The sequence below is a fragment of the Monomorium pharaonis genome, chromosome 11, assembly GCF_013373865.1.
Source record: "Monomorium pharaonis isolate MP-MQ-018 chromosome 11, ASM1337386v2, whole genome shotgun sequence".
Classification (NCBI taxonomy): Eukaryota; Metazoa; Arthropoda; class Insecta; order Hymenoptera; family Formicidae; genus Monomorium; species Monomorium pharaonis.
In genome coordinates this window covers 1,854,687-1,875,551 of record NC_050477.1, presented here as the reverse complement: position 1 = coordinate 1,875,551, position 20,865 = coordinate 1,854,687, and the positions used below count along the sequence as shown (strand labels likewise).

The 20,865-nt window shown below is 49.4% G+C and overlaps 1 long non-coding RNA gene across 1 annotated transcript; it reads left to right on the top strand.

Annotated features, from left to right (window-relative positions):
• Positions 1-277: 277 nt before the first annotated feature.
• On the top strand, positions 278-20,774 carry LOC118647977. Its single transcript, XR_004965121.1, has 2 exons — positions 278-6,783; positions 18,205-20,774. It is a non-coding gene; the product is annotated as an uncharacterized LOC118647977 (long non-coding RNA).
• Positions 20,775-20,865: the final 91 nt, after the last annotated feature.

Sequence of the window (20,865 nt, the reverse complement as noted above, 5' to 3'; positions counted from 1 at the left end):
CGCGATAAATACCCAAGAAGAAGAAGAAAAAGAAGAAGAAGAAGAAGAGGTAGTAGAAAGGGACGCAGAAGGAGCAAGAGGAGAAGGAACAGAAGAGAGGAGTAGCGCCGATGCAGCTGCAGCATCCCGCGCGATGTCGTGCGGGAGGCGAGTACATGGCGGGGGTGGCATCGGCGACGTGCGGAGGTGAAGCAGCTCTCGTCGTCGTCGTCGTCGTCGAGAGAGAGAGAGAGAGAGAGAGAGAGAGAGAGAGAGAGAGAGAGAGAGAGAGAGAGAGAGAGAGAGGGAGGGAGGGAGAGAGGGACTTTCCATAGGAGGGGAGGAGGCCGTTGGAAGGGTTGGAGGGGAGGGTGCGAGTGCAGTGGCCTAGCCGTCTATATTCCGCGTGACTATAGGCGGTCCGGTGGCTAGAGGCTAGAGTCCGCGTATAATGTATTCTCGAATATCGTACACACTCTCTTTCTCTCTCTCTCGTGATCGATATAAGCCCCGACGCGAGCCGGAGATGCACGAAGACCTACCACCTCCTCATCCTCCTCCTCCTCTTCCTCCTCTTCTTCCTCCTTCCTTCTCCGGAGCAGCCGCCTGTGCTCCTCTCTGCCGGCTGCTTTTTTCACGCGGAGTGCAACGCACGCCGGATCGCAACGCGCGAGAAAACCACATATCTCTCTTTCTCTCTCTCTCTCTCTCTCATATTCTCCCTCGATTATCCATGACAATGAAAGCCGGGAGGGAGAGTGAATCCGCTGTGGAACGCAGGGAGCTGAGAGGAATGAATGCATAATCTGTCGTGGATCGTCTAAACGGTATTAAGGATTGCGCCACTTTCTTCGCTCGATCGACGGTGGCGTGCATAACGATCCTCGCTCGACTCCTACGGGAAAGATCGCGGGGACACGCTTCAGCCGGGCTTTAAAGCTCCTCGTCGCACTACCTCGTGTAATTTCGAAATTTCATTTATCACGGTGAACGCGCTAAATCTTATTTCGCTCTCTCAACTTTTAAATTACATTACACGTAAACGGAGGATAAAGGATGCAACTGTAATTTCATCTCTGCAAAGTTGGACCCCTCCTCTCCCCCTCGCTGCGCAAAGAGATGCTTCAAGGTGCATGATATTTGCCTATACGTATAAGAAATTAAGCGATGAGATACACACACAACATACACTATCTCTTTCTTGCAACAAATACAAAGTGCCACCATACCGAGTCCAATATTTACAAGCTGATTATTTCTGTCGAAACGCGCACCACGTCCGATTAATCTGATATCGACACGAGCGCGATTAAAAATGAAGCGCGAAACGTGAGCGATTTAATTTATCACCCTAATGTGAAATATGTAGATCTCTTTCATTCGTTCGGTTCATGCATCGGGATAAAGGTTTTTTTGTTATCCAAGTAAATGCACTTTTACTATCATTTCCTGTATTATAAACGTTATCAAGTAGAAAACAATTTTCTTTACAAATTTATGAAATATTTCTTTAAATATAAAATGACACTAAAAAATGAATATACATAATCAATTCGTTACCAATTCGAGATCCAACTCGTCGCCAGGACATTTTATTTTCCCAGTCGCTGAGAAACAGTGGTGATATCCCGCGGGTGCAATTGCGACGACGACGTTTAATCGTCGCAACAATGAAGTAGCAGGAGGGGGCAGCGAGAAACCAAGGGGTTTATTAGTCGATTATTAATCGAGTTTAACTCGAGAATTGTACAATTTCGGAGCAAACGGTGATTGACTCACCTCTCTTACGCGCACGACCTCGAGCGTTTCCCTTTTTCTTTCAAAGACCGGAGGACGGGTGGGAAGGAGAAAGAGGAAGTGAAGTGCGCGAGGAAGACGCGCGCAGAGGAGAGGAGAAAACCGATGGTGGGTGGGGAGAGAGGAGGTTGCCGATGCACGTTCCAGAAAACTAGCCGCCATGTCGACTCCCGCGTCTCCCCTGTCTTTCTTCCTCTCGTCTTTTCTCTTTCTTTCTCTCACTCCCACCCCCCGCCCCTTTCTTCCGTCAATGCCATCGCCTGTATGCACCGCGCCACCACGAGATATCGTCCGTTGCACTTTTCAAGCTCGCGTACAAGTGCGTAGAAGGAGGAAGACGAGGAGAGAATTGGCGAGAGGTGCAACGAAAAGTGGAGAGAGAGAGAGAGAGAGACGGAGAAAGAGCTGTCCTGCGCGCGGGAGAAAATAAAAATCGTTAAGCGACGCTCCCGTTTGATGTTGCGAACAACGAGGTGCAGCTCATCATCCACTCGCTCTCGGCTCTGCGAACTGCGACCTTCGCGCGGATTCGATCCGATCGGCTGGACCCGGTCGAGCGAGAACGCGAATTACGGAGGCTAATCGCATGCGAGTTGAGGAACGCGAATTGTAGGCTCTCCCGCGTGTCCACGCGGGAATGTGAAGCGAGGTTGCGACCCCCCCCCCTCCCCTTTTCTTTCGTCACCCTCGAAGTCGCATCAATGACGACGACGGGGATTTTCGATCACCGCATAATAACGTCGGCCGATTTTCGAAGAGCGACCTTAGGCGGGATAACGGGCTCTCCTCTCTCCCACTCGTTGCAACGGAGCTGGCAACGCCATTGGCAAACGGCAACGCTGGCCGTTCGATCGTAGGAGGGATAAAACGGGGAAGGTACACCACGCGCGCGGCGGAGTGGGGAACCCCCGTCTCGTTCGTTCCGTTCGGTACCTCGCTATCTCGCTCGCCCCGTTTTCGCTGCCCCTCGCTTCCTACGCCGCTGGCACTGAATTTCGCACCGTCGAAAAAGGGCTACGCGGAGAGGAGGTAGGGTTCGAAGGAAGCGAAAGCCGCGCGGGCAGAGGGGGAGGAGAAACGAAGGGGGGAGGAGGGCGACGAGGGGCGGAAGGCAGACCATGTGCGCGAAACTATTCCGAATGCGTTCTCTCTTCGGCTCTCCTTCGCGTGGAATTCGTTGCGATCGTCCTCCCTTTCTCTACCCTCCCTGGGTCTATATCCTTCTCTCTCTATCTCTCTCTCTTTCTCTGTTTCTCTTTCGGTCTCCTTCGAATCCGCGGAAAAGCAAATTCTCTTCCGTGTCACTGAACCCGTTGGCCATCTGACCCCATCGTTTTTCCGCACAAGGTGCCTGCCTCGACCTCATCCCTCGTCGACGAATGTAGTGTGGCTTTTCTCTATCTCTCTCCGCCTCCTGCTCTCTCGACCCCGTGCCACGTATCGTGCCGCGGTGCCGACTAGTCCAACTGAGTCATTCCGAAGACGCGAACATCCCTTCCGTGAGGATTAATAGTAGACTCTATGCATCTCCAACAGCGACTCGTTCAAACTTCTGCAACACGATATTATCGTTAGCAGTCGCAGCATCCAAATCGCGCGACACGCGAAAGATAAACATACTCGAACTGTGTTTCCTAGGGGCTTGACGATCCGGGACTGCACTCGAGAGAACTTGGGGGACATGGGACAGCGAAGAAGATTCTCGATATCTTCAGTGCTGATGCTGTCGCGCACTGATGATCGCTCGCGAGTCGCGAGGAAAGCCACCCCTGCGACCGGCGAAACTGTCGATCATCCGGTCCTCCGTCGACCATTCGAGATTATCGTCGCGCGGCCGCGAGGAAAGCCTCGCGGGACATTGGCCTCAGCGGGAGCCAATAAAATCCCTCTCTCTATCGGGTAAGCGACACTCTCCCGCTCTTTCCGCTTTCGCTTACCCCCTCTCGCGCGCGCACCCTCTCCTCACTTCTTCCTCCACCCTTCCCGCGAGGAAAATCCTCAAGAAGGCACGAGGGAGGATGAGATGCACCGGGAGAATTCTAGCGAGCGAGCGGACGAGGTGACCGGATAGAATGATAGATCATCGGGCTCGCTCCGCTCGCGTGTAAGCGAGACACGGAGAGCGAGAAACGCATCGCAACGCAACGCGCCGCGACAGTTCCTCCGTTCCCCTCCGACCGTCACGTTCCTCCCATCCATCGCGGTGCAGCGCAGCGGCGGCGACGACGGCGGCGGCGGCAACGGCGGCGTCGTCGTCTGCCCGTCCGTCCGTCCATCCATCCGTCCGTTCATTCGTTCGTCCGTCGCGAGTGCGGTGGTGCCCGGGCACGCAGTCCGTTGCTGTTACCGCCGAAGGTTGCTTCTCTTCCGCTCTCTCTCTATCTCCCTCTCTCCTCCCCTTTCCCTCTCTATCTTTCTATCTTTCCGCGCGGTTTTCCGTTCGCCGGAGGGACGCAGAGATTCGCGAAACGTCGGCAAAGTGTGCCGACAATGTCGTCGTCCGCCCGCCCAATCGATGCGCCGAGGCGGGCGCGTGCGTTCCCCGGTGTGTTGTGCGTTGCACCGCGCGAGTCCGATCCGAGAGTGCGACATATGCATCCGCGCCGACAACCGAGAGTGCGAGGAGAGCCCCGGCGGTATGCCAGTGGTGGTGACAGTCCTGAATGGCCGACGACGTCGCGTGTGCGATACGACGCATCGGACGGACGGACGGACAGAGGGAGGGAGGGACAGACGGTATGGCACACGGATGCGTCTACGTTGCGTCGCATTACGTCCCTCCTCGTTCGTACTCGCGAGCCGTGACGAGAGAAAGAGAGAGAGAGAGAGTTTTTCCTGCTGAGAGTGCGCGAGTGCCCGCCCCCGCTTGCGTTTCCACGAAGTGCGTGAGCCAGTTAGAATGTGCGGCGCACTTTAGGAATACGTGTGTGGTGTGCGCGTCGATAGATGCATGGGATCGCCGACGAAATTGTGCAACTCGAGAGAGAAAAACGAAAACGCGAGTAGATCTAAGAGGAGCGAAGAGGAAATACAGACGGACAGAGAGAGAGAGAGAGAGAGACAGAGAGAGAGTCTTGGTGACCGTGCGCTGCATTATCGATGACGCTTGCACTTCTCTCTATCTATCTGGTTATCTGTCTCACTTTTTCTCTCTCTATCTTTCTCTCTCTCTATCTTTCTCTCTCGTCTGGCTAGCTCTACCCAACGCGATCGAACCCACTCCTCCTCCCCTCTCCCATCCCCTTTCCCGACTGCTCTCGCATATGGCTGGCGCGCGTTTTCCGCGGTCAGCCACGCCGATGTTTCGCGAAAATCATTTTTCGCATTCCGCGCGGTCGCGCCCGACTGCGGCGGCACCCTCTCTCTCCCCCTCGCCACCCCTACTGCGCCTCCTCCTCCTCCTCCTCCTCCTCCTCCTCCTCCTCCTCCTCCTCCTCCTCCTCCTCTTCTTCTCCCTCTCGCGGCGCGATCGACGATTGCAATTTAATTTGGCCGGTCGGCGAAAATTAGATTAGTGTCTCGCGCGCTTCTATTCTCAGACGTCGCTCCGCGACGACGCGGCACGTGGTGCGAGGTGACAAACGGCGAACTCGTGGACCCGGACAGTGCGGGACAACGTCGCTTCGACGTCGAAGAATCGGCGAGATCGCGGGGTCGAGCGAGAGGAAGACGTCTTCAACGCTCGGACGCATCTCTCTGCCCCGTGAAATGCGCGCCTCGGACGTATGTATCGTGTTGCCCATGCACGGTCGATCGGGTTCCGGTCCCGCGAGAGGACGTCGTTGCGTCGTGTGTGTGTGTGTGTGTGTGTGTGTGTGTGTGTGTGTGTGTGTGTGTGTGTGTGTGTATGTGTGTGTGTATTGGAACTCGGAGAATTTGTCCTCCCCGAATTCGATACGGAGGGAAATATTGAGTGTCGCGAGTCGTCGCCAGGAAACGGGAGATCGTCCGAGAGACGAGGGAAAGAGGGCGAATCTTACGCGTCCTCGTCCTCCGCTCGTTGTCCGATGTCGAAAACGGATGACACCGGTCCCGCTGGATGTTCGTGCGTTTATTCGCGTCGGGGCGGTGCTGAGGTATCATCGCGTTCGAACGTTTTGTTTCCCCTTTTTTTTTCTTCTTTACCTCGGACACAGCCGCGCAATTTGGAGCTCGCGTCCGATCCGCCGCGCCGCGGCGCCTTATTTCCGCACCACGCTCGATCCCATTCAAATTGAATTAACGAGCGCCGGCATACGTGCTCCCTCGTCTCGCTCTCCTCCCGTTTCGCCTTCCTCTCGCGAGCACATCTCTACCATCAGCTGTGTATGGCGGCCGAAGGTTGTCCCGGTTGCGCGAAACTCGCCTCGGTGTCTCTATTCCCGAAAGATGTCGACTTTCGGGAAGTGCGTGCCGAAACGATATTTCCCAGTTTCCGGAGCCGACGACTCCGTCGCGACTTTAATCGGTCTTTGTCTCGAGGTGGAGTGCACGGAAGGAAGGAAGGAAGAAAGGAAGGAAGCGAGCGAACGAGCGTTTTTCGCCGCGAGGAGAGAAAGAGAGAGAGAGAGAGAAAGAAAGAGAGGCAGAAAGAGAGAAAGAGAGAGACGATAAAATTACCCTTAACCTCGGTGAATACATACGTCCGGGGTCAATGACACCCTGTTGTCTCGTTTCCCCTCTCGCGCATGCGCACGCACGGTTTTGACAGTTTCGCGGAGCGAAAGGAGGATTCTAGGAGCGTAGGACACGACACCGCTCCGCCGACGCGACGCGACGACGCTGCTGTTTTGCTGCGTTAATACGGAACAATGATCGGTTTCCGGTGTGTGCGGCGGTCGCCGGAGAGAGTGCGCGAGATATTCCGTTCAGTGGGACATTTCCCCGAGGGGGAAAGAGGAGCAGGAACGACGGAGCTCGAAACAAAATGAAACTGCTGCTGCTGCTGCTGCTGCTGCCGCTGCGATGGATTTAGCATGGTAGCATCGTCATCCCTTCGCGTCGTATACGTGGACCTCCGGATCCAAGGTACGATTAGAGTCGACGGGGAAAGAGGGACGGAGGAATGGAAGAGAGACGAAACGCAGCGCGCGAGAGTAGATCGATCGAGCTAGTAGCGCGAATAGCGGAGTGGAGTCTAGGTCTGAAATTTTGGTTCCAGCGTGTTTTAAATGCCCCCTCTTTCACCGCCTTGGCGCGAGCCAACCCCCTCGCTCGGTGTGACGTGTATTTTGTTTAAAAAAAAAGGGGGGGAGGAGGGAAATGTACGCGTGAAATCGAGTTTCCGCGGGTATCTCGGGGAATTTTTTCCACGTTGCGCCGAGGGAGTACACTTGCGAGACACTCATTCCGTGCAATTTTTTTTCTCCCCCGCCGGTCCGCGATAACGCGCGTATAAATAATCGTTGAACTTGGACCGCGCGCTCCGCCTGCACGGCGCGTTGCGTCGCGTCCGTTTCGTCGCCCCTGCCGACCGGCCACCGCCACTGTTTTCGTCTCGACGTTTCACCCAGTGAAACGTGACGCGCTCCTCTTCTCTCGGCCGTGCATCGCGGAGAAAGGGAAGAAGATAGTAGTCGGAAGGAGAGGAGGATAAAAAAGGAGCGGAGGGAGGGAGGGAGAAGCAAGAGATAACTCGACGACGTTACGTTTTACGCATTATAACCGACATTTCTTAAGAGAGTCACATGTCGTTTATCGCGCCAATTAGGGGAAAGTAATCGCTCGCGGAGGGAAGAACGGGAAGGGGGGAGGGGAGGAACGGATCTTTGGTATTTTATCGGAACGCGAAGGAGAGAGTGGCGTGCGCGAGAACGGTTGGATCGATTTGATCGTAGCGAAACGAGAGACGAAATGAAGAGAGAGAGAGAGAGAGAGAGAGAGAGAAGGGTGAGGCAGGAGGGGGGGCTTCAATTCGCGTGACTGAACTCGGAGCGAGAGGAACTCGCTCGAAAATTCTCGCCCGCGGATTTATCGCCGGGGCAGCCTCTTCGTCGTCGTCGCGGCGGAGAGCAACGCGCGTTTGTCGCACACACGTCGATAAGCTATCGGTGGCGATTGCGAGGACGGCGAAAAGGACGGACAATAAATGTAGAGGCTTAGTCTCTCTTTTTCCTTCTCTTTTATCGCGACCCTCCCCTCCGCTTCCTCCCCCAGTCCTCCCGCCCGAAGGTCTCGCCGAGGACGATATTGTAAAAGGTCGGAGATTCGTCTCGGCTTAGGATGAATGCCAGTGAAATTATTATCACGCATCCAGAAGCCTCCCCTCCCTCTCTCTCTCTCTCTCTCGATCGTTCTCTCCTCTTCCCCGCCCCGAAATTGGCCTCGACTCGCGCACGCTCTCTCGTTTCCGCTGCACTCCTCCCGCGTTCACGCTGACGTTTTCGACGTGCGTTCGAGAGCGGAGAGAGGAAAGGCGAGGCCGCGCGCCACGCGCTTATTTGCGAAATTCGATCGCGAAAACAGAAAACAGTCGCCGCGGGATAACGAGAGGGCGGTTCGGGGGGAGGTGGGAAAGAGGTTGAGAGGTGAGGAGCACCGCGCGCGCGGGAGGGACGGCGACGCGGAAACTAGTTCCGCGCGCGCGGCTAAGATCAATACTTAAGTTGTGCAAACAAGAGAACCTGCAGGCACGGCCGGCCGGCCGGCCGGCGAGCGAATCGCGCGCGGACAGCTACGCGGGCTCTTTACTTACGTATTATACGTACGCGTATACATACATACGCGCGCGGTGCAACGACTCCGAGCGCAACGTGCAATGCCACCGCGCGGTGTCACGGGCACGGCGCATGCACGCTCGGCCGCGCGATTCACCGGCCGGTCGACCGACCGACCGACCGACCGACCGGCCGGCCGGCCGGCCGCGTTGGCTAGGTCAGTACAGCGAGAAATCGGTACGCTCGACCGCGTATATCTCCGTCTCGGGTATCGCGTCTGCTCGTTATCGTCGCGCCCGGGGGAGATTGGTATTTTCGTACGCTGTAGATTTGCCGTTGAACTTGTCGTGTCGTCGTGGATAACGTTATCATCTGGCCGCCACACAGTCCCCGAGGAGAATGGGAGAACCGCGGCCCGATGAGCTCGACCGATTGTGAGTCATCTCGCGGATTTGTGTGAACGTCGATGGACGCGAACGCCAGTGAGGAATCGCGACGCGATTTTTCTCTTCCGACGATCGTTTTTCTTTTCCCTTTCGACACAATGGAGTTAGCAAGGCTGCGTTCGTTTACGTGTAAGGTACCTGTACCCGATATGCTCGTCCTCCCCTCCCCCCATAAGCTTTGGAGATTTTTGTAATTTTTTGATGAATACGAATTTGAAGAATAAGGGTCAGATTTAAAATTGGAAACGTTTTTGAATTAGGTTACCAAATTTTGAGACGGTAAATTTTAAGAGAAAATTTTCTCCGTGTACATGGCCAAATGGGGTACAGGTACCTTATATTACGTTGATAAGATACGGTAAAGAGATGTATTTGGAACGAAGATTTTGCGTTCATCGTGCGCGCCAATAAAAAGGTTCCGTGAATTTTGCAACGATTTATTTATGTATCTGAGGTTTTTGTGAAAATGTAACAATTGTATACTTTGATGAAAATTTGATTTTCTTCAAAGTGCAGTATCTGAAAATTTGACGAAATTCAAAATAATTACATAGAACGCTTAAGCCGATTGCTAGAATGTCAGAACTTTTTTTCTTACGTAATTATTTTCGTGTTCCACGTTCCATAATAATTAGATTTTTAAATACGTTTGAAGAATAATTTTTTCCGCGTACCTTTCACATCGAAAAGTGTACAAGAAGGAGATACGGCCAACAAATGGCCCCGAGATGCAAATAATAAAATTCTAGAACGTGCAATCACAATATACTTGCCGTTGACGTCGTTGCCATCCGATACTCGACAGAATATTTCGCGGGAATATAATTCAGAATTGTGGTAACGCGTCTGACTGTTAACTCAAGTCGAGAATGCCTTCTCCCCCGCGGTCGTAAATTCGCCAAGTCCTAAGACTTCTATTTTCTCGCTGCAGTCGTACTGAGTTATGACGTTGGAAACGAAAGGAAGAGAAAGAGAGGGAAAGAGAAAGGTTACGTGAACTTTTTTTCTCGCAATATACGTCGAAATAAATTAATTCTCTCGCGTGTCGGCACGCGCACGTATACGGATGGTATAGATCAGTAAAATATATCGGAGAGACGTTTCTTTCTTTTTCGGTACTGAGAGAAAAAAAAGATTTCATTCGGAATGATTATAGAGCTAATTATTATAAAACTCGAGGTTTCTTCGAACCCTAGCTGCAGTAATATTATTCGCAGTAAATTTCTTAATCACTGCCGCTTTAAGACCGCTTATTAGCGTCATTATTATTAAATTATCAATTTAATATTACTATCACCACCTGCAATTTAGGACCCGCGTTTCAAGATCGACCATGCTCGGCACGCAGTTTGCTGACAGAGAAATGGAAAAGTGATATATAAAATTCACATAGCAATATTGTTAGACACTAAAAGTCCACTTTGATCGTATAAAGCGCTTCTTTATTCCCCGTGTTATTTTCACACAACCGTGAAAATCTAGCTTCATTCATTATTATTTGTTATGAGCTTACACTCAAAAAATTGTCCTGCGATTAAAAAAAAAATTTTATGTGTGTGAAAATTAGCTGAAGTAAAGAAATAATTAGCATATGCTGTGACATGTATATATGTATTACAGTTAATCAATTTAATTGACAGACGCGAAATTTACAAATTCTATACATAATGGCCAAAATTCTAATAGATACAAAAATTAGCGATACATTTCGATTGTAATATTAAGAAATCTCTGTATCAGCAAAAAATTTTTCTGAGTGTATTACTTGAAATTCTTTAGACACTAATCGCATTCGTCAGCAAGTTAGCACAACTCCTATCGTCAAACGGAGTTTGATCATTTGACTTCCTTTACTCTCTCTCTCTCTCTCTCTCTCTTTCTCTCTCTCTTGGAACTCGATCTTTTATAACCGTATATGAGACAGAGAAACGACGATCAATAACCCTCGCTCGTAAGATCTTTGCATCGTCGACGGAACAGCTGGCTATTATTGCGACCATCAAAACGCGCGTCGAGCATTGACACCGAACGTTCTCGAACTTCCGAGAAGAACGCGATAATAAAACAATCGGAACCAGCTATCAGTTCCACATCGTGTGCGTATCTGTGATACTTTTTTTTTCTCTCTTTTCGATCGCCTCGTATACCTCGCTTTGCGCCAACGTTACCCTCGTTTGTTTGCGCGACTCTAATCTTAAATCTGTTCGTTACAGCTAAACTTTTTGCATTTTTTTTTACCTCTTTTCTCATTTTCTCTCCAAACGGCTAATTGCACGACCATTTCATTTTTAATGCGTGAGCCGTAAAGAACAGATCTCTCGTAATAAAGGGAGCGTACACGTCGTACTTTCAACGTTAACATCCAATCTTAAATACATTCGTGCATTTTATTCTTCATAGGAAGAAGAAAGGTGTATTATGAGCAACATTAAATATACCTCTATTCAATGTATCTGGTAATGAGAATCAAAAATTATTTAATAAAAAGAAACGCGCGTTTCCTTTCCCGCGTAGAAATTGCTCCAAGAGAGACGGAGCCTCTGCGTGACGCAGATATACTTTTTTTCCAGCCACCGGCACATCCGAATGCTCGCGAGTGCCATTTTTCCGAGGCACGCGGAACGCGCGCGCAGACTGGAAATTGTGCACGTGCATCCGCTAATACAGATGGGGGGGAAACGAGGGGAGTCTCCGGGAGTGTAGTTTAGCACCACATAATACCGAACGCGAATTGGCAGAGCATAAAGTGATTCACCTCGAACGCGCCGGAGGAAAGTTCACGTTCTAATTCCACGAGAACGCCAGAGAAGCGCGGAGCTTCGAGTCCATCCCTCGATATCGATAAAATCATAAGAGCCACCCCGGTGTTTAGCGTAGCGTTGATGCATTATGCAGCTGGCGCGCGGGATCGAGGAGGGAAGACAGGTAACATCGCAGGCGATGCTCGCGCGACCGGCCAAATCTCGCGGGTCGTCGAGAGGGAAGAAGGAACGCGTGCGAGAGCGGGTGCGGGTGCGTGTGCGTGCGTGCGTGCGTGCGTGCGTGCGTACGCGCTCTGGCTGCCGGGCCTAGGCCGTGCCTACGACCTCTCTAATAGAACGAGCGCATGCCAGTCATTGGCCGGTATGGTCTAGGCGATGGGCGGGGATAGGCTTCATGGGTGTGTAGTGCGTGAATCGCGGGGCACAGTGTCCTTTTTTCCCCTCCGTCTCTCTCCCTCCCCCTCCCCTCCTCCTCCTCACTCTCTTTCTCTATCTCTCGCTCGCTCTCTTTCTCTTTCTGTTGTTCCCGCATGCCGATTGCTCGGCAAACGTGTCGCCCCTCTGTCCTCCCGCCGCGTTGCGCTGCATTGCGTTGCGCTGCGCTGCGCTGCGAGGTGCAACTGCATCATACGGCGCGGCGCGGCGCGGCGCAGCGCGCGGCCGGCTCGATACTCGCCACGGACGAAGGTCCTTCGTCCTCCCGGTGTTTCGCCCCGCAAGACAGGATTGACCAGTTCCGTCCCGGGGACGGAGGCTGGAGGGAATATATTCAGATATACAGTGGCTGGAAAAAAGTATCTTCGCCACACAAAAGCTCTCTCTCGGAGTAATTCTTAGGGAAGGAGAGACGACGTTCCCCCTCTCCTTTACCTTTTTCATCGTAAAGTGTATCGCTTTCTGTTGGAATACACACTTTGTTCTCGCTGCTGGGTGCATCGAAGATAGATATATGTTCGAGGTTGCGTGCGACAACGTCTTTCTTTGTGCAGAATCCTCATAGGCATTGCAGTCTGCGGGCGCTCGCTTTAACCCACCGCAGCTAGATTTGTAAATCGGTGAAGAATCACTTGTTTCTAACGTATTTTTTTCGTGTAGAATTTAATTATAATGGTTAATATTGATTTAATCTTACTTTTCCATCTTAGCTCACATTCTGTTTTAATTGTACGTCGGAGAGAAGTTTCTTTTAGAATTTACTTTCAAAATGGCTGTCACGAGACAGCATGACCTCTTCGAAGAATTTAACTATAAGTTTGATAACATTTTTGTCAAACTAGTTTATATTGTAGAACAGTGTCGTTAAATTTTATTAACTTCGATTAAAAGTGCAGCAAAATTCTTCAAAGTTCACGTCCCGCGATTACCATGATTTCAAAGGTAAATTTCAAGAGAAAATTCTCCCCGTGTAACACGTATCGAGTTTGTACCTCGGTATTTCACAATTTTGTCGCATATTCAATAATTATTAAAAATGTTAAGGATGTACACGTCTCAAAGTATTACCACAAATTTTCAAATTTAATAGATTGTTCTATCATTACATTTAAGTATCTGCGTAAAATTTGAATATAATTCTCTTAATAGTTTAAAAATTATTTTTTATTTTTTGTTTGCTATTGAATCTTATTCGAAATTGCATTTTATGATACTTATTTGCAAACCGGATAAGGAAGTACCATTATTCTCGAATTAAATGAAATTTTTTACATAAAACTTTAATAAATGTTTATTCAAAAGTTCAGTTGGATTCACTGCCTCGTTTAAAAGTTATTTATCTAAAACTACAGCAAAATAGTGTTATTTTCGCTGGAAAAGTCATTACCTACCAAAGTTTTTCATTGTTTTCGTCTTTGCATCTGGCTTCAACGCCAGCATTTGAATATTTGCGACCCAAATTTTTTGCCGTTGCAGTTTTTAAATTTCAATAACTTTTAACTGATATCGTAGAGCCAAAACATCCTTAATGTACTTGCGTGGATCAATATTTAATGATGAATATTTATTCGACATTCGTCTCGAAGTCGCTATAGGTTTCGGCACATTAACAATCGAATTAAACGAGTTCAAGACTCTATAAAGAGATCGTAAAACGGTCGATCACCCTTATATCGTAATCAGTTAATTTTCAACGAAAGTCAATACGTGCGTGACCACATGGGAAAAGGAAGGAGCCTAACGATGTGGCGCAAAAAAAAAATAGAATTAAAAAGAACGGCGGCGTTTTTTTCTCTCGCAACGCCTGGAAACCGGGCCCCAAGTTGGAGAACAAATTTTTTATCCTGCGAGAGAATCAACGTTGGTGCGCTCCTCCCCCGACGCGCGGGGTCCATTCGCCTCCGCCGTTTACGCCATATGGACCCTCGACGATATAAAACGCTCGGGAGTTCCACCTGTTTCATCCAAGACGAAAGGGGGGGGGGGGGAAGGAGGCGGCGGAGAAGGAGGTCGGGTCGTTTTCAAGGGGTTAAATCGATTATCGTTTCCCAGTTGGCGACCTTACCTCCTTCAGGTAAACTCTCGCGCGGTAGCCGGGTGAAAAACGGCGGGCCGGAGGCCTCCGTCCGGCCTGTGGGCGCGTGCTGCCCGGAAATGAATTTGCCACGTATGAAACGTTAATGCCGTAGGAAAGCGCGCGTGCAGTACGTGGCGATTGCGAGCGCGAGCCTCGGTCGCGAGCGGCGTCGTCGTGTTGCTATGGGGACGCTTCTTCTGTCTCCGTACTCGCGATTCTCGTCTCTGTCTCTCATCCTCCCGTTCCATCATTCTCCTCCTCCTCTCTTTCTTTCGCTTCTCGCGCCAGTTCTCTTTCAGTTCTCTTGTCCGATGCATATCGTTCCCTTTTCTCCTCGTCTCTCTTTCTCTCCCTCTTCATTTCTTTCTTCTCTCCGCTCTTCTGTGGCTCGCCGGAAAAATTCGTCTTCTCTCGCGGCCAGCGATCCTGCATCTGTCGCGTCGCCGGTACATTGCGCGCGATTTTAATGATTCAGCCAAAGGACGTGATAGCCACGATGGTGTTGTATCCACGTTTATGGAACCGCCGTGGAACTCGCGTCTCTTTGACGAAACGAGGGTTGCGACGACGATGTCGGATCAGCGAAGAGACAACGTGTCTGGAATCCTCGAAATCTTACTCGTAACTTACAGTGTACTCTTATTCGTGTCGAGTGACACAACTGATCTCACGTGGTCAATACGTTAAAATTCGACGAATCTCGGTACAACTTTTTTAATAAATATATTATTGGAAATTTAATGACGATACAAGGATACTGAAAAAATCATTTTTTAGATTTTTTCAACGCTTGGGTATTTAATAATTCAATACTCATTTTATCATAATATAAATTTATTGCTTACAATGACAAATTATACAACACGAATAAGAGAATGAAATAATTTTTCAACGGATATATCTAACATAGAAATTCTCTAGCTATTTATTTACAAGCTTAAGATCCAACGCATATGTTTAATCAACAATTACAATTAGTGTAACATTTTAATCGAGGTCCCATTGATTACCGTAAAGATAAATCCATACATACAAAAGTACACGGCAATACGTATGTGTTACCGTAAGATTTATTATGAAAGTAATCATCCATTTAATTCCTGATACGATCGGCGACGAAGTGATGACGAGGTTGAAATTTATTTCGGTAGCAAAAGTACGATAAGATAGAATGCCGTTGTTTGCCTTGCCCGCGATTGTACATATTTTTTCGGCCGCCCGGGTTTACGTGGGTGCGTGCAAAATTGATTGCGTAATCGAATACGATTTCGTAACGACTTTTTGCACCGGCAAGTGGTGTCGTGTGTGTGACGAGTATATTCCGTCGTTAAATTAAAATGCCTGATATTTCCGCGAAGCGACTGCCTCACGAGAGCGACAAAAATATAAAAATAACATGAAAATCGTGCCCAGCAAAAGGAATACGCCGACTGATACACTTTAGCGTATTACGAGCGAGAAAGTAGCAGATTTTTTTTTCCCTCGCGAAAGTAAATTTAGTTTCGACCGAGTGGCAACGCAGTTACTACACAGTAGCGTTGTCGCTAATCCCCCTTTTTCATCGGTGTGCCTCGGTGAACTCATTAATGAAAGCTTCAACTTGTGCATGGCGTCTTCCCGGAACTAACGACGGCTTTGCATAAATAAAGCACGACCGACTTTTCAGGGAACTCGATAATTTTTTCGCCGTGACGCGTCACGACCTCTGCAAAACACAACGGCCACTCTTTTCCGCACATACATTACAATCTATTTTCTCATTCCATAAAAAGAACTTTTGCCTTTTGCGTCGAAACGGAAAAGAAACATAGAGATTACATGCTCGCTCTCGTTCCGGCGCAAAAATAGCATCGTAAATCGCGCCGCCGCTGCTGCGGTTCCTTCCTCGGTTTTTTTTTTTTTGCCTTTTTCACTTTCGCAAGTTCATCCGGCGTGACTGTCGGAATTCGCAGCCGATATCACCGAAGCGGGAAGACAACGACGCGCCGCGACGGTGCGACCGCGCGACAATTTCGTCCGGTCGTAATTCGCGCGGGACCAGGAGGCGAGGGCGCGAGAGGGAAAAGGGTATCCCCCGCGGTGGGCCCGCCCCTGAAACTCAGTTCATTCACACGGTCGTGTCTCGCTAAATATAATATGGCGGTGACCCCTGGTTCCCCGTTGTCGATCCCCCCTCGCGCCCTTCTTCCCGAACCACCGCGCATTCCCTCTTTTTCTCTAGCGCTCTCTCTCTCTCTCTCTCTCTCTCTCTCTCTCTCTCTCTCTCTCTCTCTCTCTCTCTCTCCCGCACTTTCTTCCTCTCTCCTCGATATCCCTTGAATTCAACGCCCCTCTGATTACGCGTCGCCCTTTCGCGCCCCCGCACTCCTCCACCCCTCCTTTCACTCTTCCGACCGCTCACAGCCCTGCCGCCCTTCGAAGGACCCTGGCTGCGTTACGAAGGAACGCGAGAGATGCATCTCTCCGTTGATACCCGCACTTTTTAACCGGCGCAACGATATTTGATGTCAAAACCACTTCAAGCCGATCCCTTCGCGCCCTTTTTCTCCACGGCAATGTCTGAGTGTGACACTTGTCGTGCGTGTTGCCCTTATTAATAAATAAGGATAAACGAGCCGAGTTGCCGAGCTGCAGAGTTCAGATCTCGCGCACAAGATACGCAATTCGCAACTTGTACGGAGAGAAAGAGAAAGAGAGAGAGAGAGAGAGACGCACGAAAATTTACTTTCTACATATATACACATATACAGCCAGACGGGGCTGCGAAATAATAATTTATTTTTCATATTCTTGTCCGACTAGTTTCGCATCTCGGGGTTCCTCGTCGTCGTCGTGGATCCTTCGAGCGTCTTAAGCGTCGTTCACAACGCCCGGCAGTCGTTGGCGAGACACGTGCGTGTCTAACAACCGCCCCGCTCGTTTTCTTGGAAATAAAAATGCAAAAGTATCCTACCTCTCCGTCCCGCCACGTACACTTATATCCGGTACGAGTATCCGTATCCTCTCGAAATTATTAAGCGCGAATGTAGCGTGCGTGAGAATAATTTATTCGCGAAATAAATCGCGAGGTATTTTACTTGAAAATTTATACACAGCACGAAAAATTTGATCCGAGCAAATCGCGACTTGAACGATCTACAGACTTCATTCCGAATTAAAAATTAAAATAATCATATTTATTATTTTATACATATTATTTTGTATTTTTATATAGGGATCTTATTTGGTTATTATTATAAATGTAAAATAATGTACACATTTATTTGACCAATGACCACGGAAACGAGCGGTTTGACGGAATTCCCGCGCGCGAATATCGTCCGGGTAAAATTCCGCGCGATCGGCCGCTTGGAAACGGCGCCTTACATCCCTTAGGCCCGGAGCAGCGGAGAGAACAGCAGAGGCCATTAAACTGTCTACGAACGAGGATGCAGGGGATTTTTACAACGTCCGAGAGAGAGCCTCTACCTACTCTCCGCGCGCGCTCCTATATTCTTCTTGCTTCTCTTCTTCTCCCTGCTTCTCTCTCTCTCTTTCTCTCCTCGTCTCTCTCTCTCTCTCTTTCTTTCTCCTTCCTCCGCTGGCTTCTTGTTTCTCGTAGGACCCACGGACTTTTTCTTCTACGCCCTTCTGATCTCCGCGGCGGCCCAGCAACGGCCCAGCAACGGCGTCGCCGGACCGGGCCCGGAGTCGCCGCGGAAAGAAATTCTCGGCGCGACCTTCCCGAATATTCAAGACGTGTTCTCGAACGCCTCTAATGGACCTTCGTCGCTCGTCAATTACTCGAGTATCGGGTAGCGCGTGGTCGACCGCTCGAACAGTCAATAAGTCCCCCGGGTTCGATACGCCGACCGTATACAATTGTATTTTAATTATTCGAGCTATATATATTGACTTTCCGCTCTTCGCGAGCGGCAAAAGTCCTCTCATTCCAAAGTGCAGCGGTCTCGAGGAATTATTAAATCTAGTACAGCAATGGACGCAAGTTATTGCTAATTGCGAAAAGATATCAAGGCTAACAGCTAACATTCCTTCGGCGCATCAAACGCTAATTCCGATTTGCATCTCCGCAGGTTCGCCGCAGACTGTTTCGGACGGACATTCGCTCTGGACCAGGATCTTGCCTCAGGATTCCTCTCTGGACTTCGTCTGCGCGGACGGACCCAGGGGAAGACGATAGTTCTCGGCTATACTTGATGACACTAACCCGTAGATCCGAACTTGTGGGCTTTTTTATATGCATACCGCAAGCTCCTATCTACCGGTACATGTAGTCAGGCCGGCGTGAAAACTCTTTTCGACGGATCCCCGCCCCCCCCCCTCCTCCCCTTCCGTCACCATCATTGTGTCAATCATCCAACATCATCCGCCATCAAACCTCCGTTCCCCCGAATGCCCGTGGCGCTTCCGGTTTATCAGCGACAGACTTCTTGCCGAGTAATTTCCTCGCACGTGAAAAAGGGCATCACGTACCGCATCTGTACCAACCGTTAAAAAGCGTGATCGACATGCGCCGACTTTAAGTTAAGGAATACGTCGTCCGATTAAACTCCAGGGAGTTACCGCACGTTGCTTGCGTTTGTGCGTCGACAGAAACGCGCTCCTTACATGTGTGATATATTGTAAAGCGACATCGCGTCTCAGATGTTCTTATTGCAACACAAGCGCATCTCTCCGGAGAAATACGGAGAGTGGAGGTTCTTTTCGTGCGGCGGGCCATTTTTTGTAAAACCAAGAGAAAGAGATTGTAAGACATTGTAAAGTTAGTCAGGACCGAGTAGGTATTAATAGGCGAGCGGAATGATTATGAGAGCAACAGAGCATTGTGAAGTAACAGCGTGAGAAGGAATTTAATTTTTTCCGTCGCACACAAGATTGTCTGTTAGTTTGTAATTGCGATCGAATGCATCCGCCGATATGACATTGTAACGGCGTGTATTTATTCAACTGTTTATAGATTATCGATTATAGATATGTTAGTCGCGAAATTCGGGCGCACCGAGCCGAGCGAGCGCGCGAAGGAGATGAGGCGAGGCGACCTGTGTCGAAAAGTCGGTCGGGTTATAAGGGCGTGGAGAAGAAACGGCGGATGGAGCGACGGACGAGGGAAGAGAAGCCCCCGCGACGATGTCTGGGTGAGGTAGTAGGTTGTATAGTAGGGAATGGAAATTCGCGAGATACGAAGTCCACTGTACAACTTGCTAACTTTCCCGGTCGTCGGCGCTACGACGTTGCTGGCGTCGATGCTGCGACAGAACCGCTCCCGAGGAACCTACTCTCGCGAGACCCGCGTCGCGAGCGGGCGAGGAAGCTCTACGCGGATTAAAAAAAAAAAACTTGTTTTTTTCTTTCTTTTTAACGCGAATGTATAAATCGAAGCGCCTTGCGCCTTACGACGAATGTGTACGCGTGACATTTTCTCTTGGTGTAAATGCGTGAGTGTGCATGTGTGTACATGCGTGCGTGCGTGTGTGTGGTGTGTGTACATGTACGTATGCGTGCGCGAGTGGGTGTATGAAGACAAGGTAGCGTATAATTCCGGCGAGGTAACCGTACACTTTCGTACGAAGCGTGAAAGCGATTTTTCTTTCGATCGGTATTCATAATTAATTCTTACTTCAGGACCATTTTAACTAACGTCTTAATGTGCTACGGTTTTATGATTAATTCATAACGGTACTTAAGACGGTCCTAAGTGTAAGAGCCAACTATGAATACCGGGGTACTAGAGAAGCCCTTTCTCGAGAAGTCTCGGGATACACGTTCATTTGCGTACACTCTCTTTGAAACGTTATAATTGCGTAACGAGCGCAAGAAATATGTTTCTGTCCCTTCATTGGCACTTCCGTTTCTCGTTTCTCCAAGCGCAAATCTCGCGGATCCAGCTGGGCTTCCGTTCGAGAGCCAGACTAGAATTTCCTTGGCAAATTGCGCGACTCGCTTGAAACTCGCGACGAAACAGTTTTCCAACCCCTCCACTTTGTTGCCGTGCTTTCTTCGAGAGAATTCGAGATAATAATTCGCGACGCACTGTCCGGGACAGCCGTGAATTTGCATAAGATCCTCTTGCAAAAGAGAAAGGGCGGAACGATCGCGGAGCGCGAGGGTGAGATGAAGATGGCATGAGTGGTGAGAATGAGTGTGTGTGTATGTGTGTATGCGTGCGTGTATGTGTGTGAGAGAGAAAGAGAGAAAAAAAGGGCAATGGCGGGCGGGCTGATTGTAAAGCCTGCCGCGTCGCCGGTTCCCTGAGACCCTAACTTGTGACGTCGCGTCCGATATCTCACAGGCTAGATTCTCTGGTATTGGCGATGAGTGCTGCCTTTTGCCGATCAAAAGTCAGTCCTAGCAACAGAGATACAAACGTCGTCGCGTTTCGACAACTTGCATCGCGCCGCATTCATGTATATTCTGAATATATTTTTCTTTTCTTTTCTTCGTTATGTATCTCCGTATTTTGCTGTGTGATTGAGAGAACCAACGTTTACTTGACCTTAACGCGTCGTTTAAAGGAAATTTATATTACGATTTCTCTTTCTCTATCGAATCTAGTTTAGATTCACTTATTCCTCGTAAAGAATACGAGAAAAAAATAAAATTATTATTATAATAAGACATTTCTTGTCACTGAATACTATAAAAAGTAATTCTTTTTGTTCATTACTATGAGATGAAAAATATTTAAAATAATAGAGAATTTCGACAACGATCCTAAAAATTAATCATTAACTAAA